The following is a 2,517-nucleotide window of genomic DNA, read 5'->3' as shown; positions in this document are numbered from 1 at the left end:
TTCAACAATTGAAAAAATAAAACAAAGTTTTGGAAGCCAGACAATCTTAATTATACAGTTAACATATTAAAAATTTCAAATGTCCAGATTTCAAAAAATAACCACAAAACATTCAAAGAAACAGGATTGTGGTGTCAAAGGGAGAAATAAAGTGACAGAAAACATCCTTAATAAATCTCAGATATTTTACTTACTAGGAAAATATTTAAAACAAGCATCTTAAAAATGCCCAGAGTTAAAAGAAAACATGGAAAAAGAAAAAAACAGGAATCATGAAAATAATATATGATCAAAGTGATGGGAAATATTAAATGACGACAAGGGTATTGAGCACCCATAACTGCTATGCACTGCTGGTGTGAGTGTACATTGGTGCAATCACACTGGAAAACCATTTGGCAGTATTTACTAAGGCAGAATGTATGTACCTATGACTGAGCAATTCCAGGCAAATGAATTTAATATATAATAGAAATGCATTTATATGTTAATAAGAAGGTTGAATATAATATAAATAGCAGTACTATTCATCAAACAATATGGAATTCCTCAGTGGTCCTAATATTTTTTGTTGTTGTTTAAACTGGATTCTGGTTACATATTTGTGTCAAATTTTTAATAATTTATTTGTATGTGCATTTGTTTCTATGTGTATTTCTATAAGTTAAAAAATATAACATATAAAGGAAAAATGGCTACACATGCATACATTATTTTTCCCTTGTGAATTTTTAAAACAATGTAGTAGACAGTGTATAAACACTTCTCCATTTTGTCCTAAGCCATAAAACCATGCATAAGCCACTCTAATAAAAGAGGACTATTAAGGGTTACAAAACAGATTAAAATATGTGTCCTGCAGATACCATACTTTAATTCCAAATCTCTAGGTGGCAGCAGAAGAGACTTAACCAAGAGAAACTGTGGAAAGTTATCAAAAATAAATTACCTCTTATGGGGATGTAAAAGTACTATTTGTAATTAGTAGATATCCCATTGGCTTGCTTTGAAGATGTCAAATGCTTTAGGCAAAAGTAATAAATTGCTTTTCTTCTCATAAGGGAGAGTCTCAAAGGAGGAGAGAAACCCATAAATTATTTTTATTGGGTTGTGTTAGGAGTACTTGGAGAACAAAGACATATTTCTCGTTAAAGGTAAGTAAACTCCCCTCTAGTTTACTGGACTGTGGTAGTTTGAAGCTGTATGTACTCTAGTAAAACATGTTCTTAAATTTTATCTATTCCTTTGGTGCAGTACTATATATCTATCCCTTTGTAAGCAGGACTATTTGGTGAAGTTACTTGAGTTAAGAAGGTGTAGTCCACCTCAATCAGGATGGATCACTATCCTACCCTGGAATCCTTTATAAATAGAGTGAAATTCAGACACAGAGAGAAAACCACAGGAGTGAGAAGCTAATCCCTAAGTGAAGGGAGAGACCAAGTGACAGAAAGCCAAGAATTGCCAGCAGCCAGCCCCAGAGCACCAGTCTTTGGGAAGAAAGCTTTGCCTTGACAAGGCCTAATGGTTTGGCCTTTGTACTGGTCTCAAAACATGAGCAAATATATTCCCAATGTTTATCCTGACCCATTTCATGGTATTTGATTGAGCAGCCTAGGACACTAAAACAGGGACTATTCCTTGGATTTCCAGTGGCCCTTCTTGGCCCCCATTTTCCATTTAACCTATATTCTCTAGAGTCTAATCTATGTGATGTAGAAATAGACATAAAGAATCTGCCTAGATAATGTGATTTTCTAGAATTGTGTGGTATGTCCACAACCTTTATTATGGTCTTTGAGGAAAGCTAAAGTAGACCTACATCTGAGCGTTCTCTAGTTAATTGTTTTTCTTTGGATAGTACAAACAAACACCCTCTGAAAAGCGGAAATCCCACACTCAAATTCCTATGATTATTTTCTTTCATTTGGACCTACAACCAAAACATCAAGTTTGATATTGTCATTTGTAGTTAATCAAGTTTGTTTCAGAATTACCTCAAGATTTTCAAAGAGCTTTCCAGTTACCTTTAAATTGAAAGAGTATTATCAATACTTTCTGTGATATATGTATTTCACGTATTTTCCAAATTTACCAATAGAATTCAAAAGATAAATATTATTTGCAAGTCACCACTTTTAGTTGGAGGTGAGGCCAAATGAAAATATTATAGTGTGACTCAGCCACCCCGTATTACCTAGTGAGTAAGATCACTGCCCCTGGATGTAAATGCCAAGGCTTAGAGGAGTCCTTGAAATGACATCAAATTATCATGTGAATGACTAACACACATATAAAGGAGATGAGAACAAATGCACACTTAAATAAAGAACTGTCTTTGCAAAATTATGGTGTAGAAATATTGTATTTGCTTTAAATTGTACTGTTATCCACTACTTACTTATTAAATGGTTCTAGGTGTTCTTTGTTATCTCCCACTCAAAAATTACTTTGATATTTAAATACATATTGAAATTTATATTTTTCATGATCTCTTATAGTAGAAATAAATTTGTT

This window comes from Choloepus didactylus, chromosome 14 (assembly GCF_015220235.1).
Source record: "Choloepus didactylus isolate mChoDid1 chromosome 14, mChoDid1.pri, whole genome shotgun sequence".
NCBI lineage: Eukaryota > Metazoa > Chordata > Mammalia > Pilosa > Megalonychidae > Choloepus > Choloepus didactylus.
Note: the sequence above shows the minus strand (reverse complement) of the source record.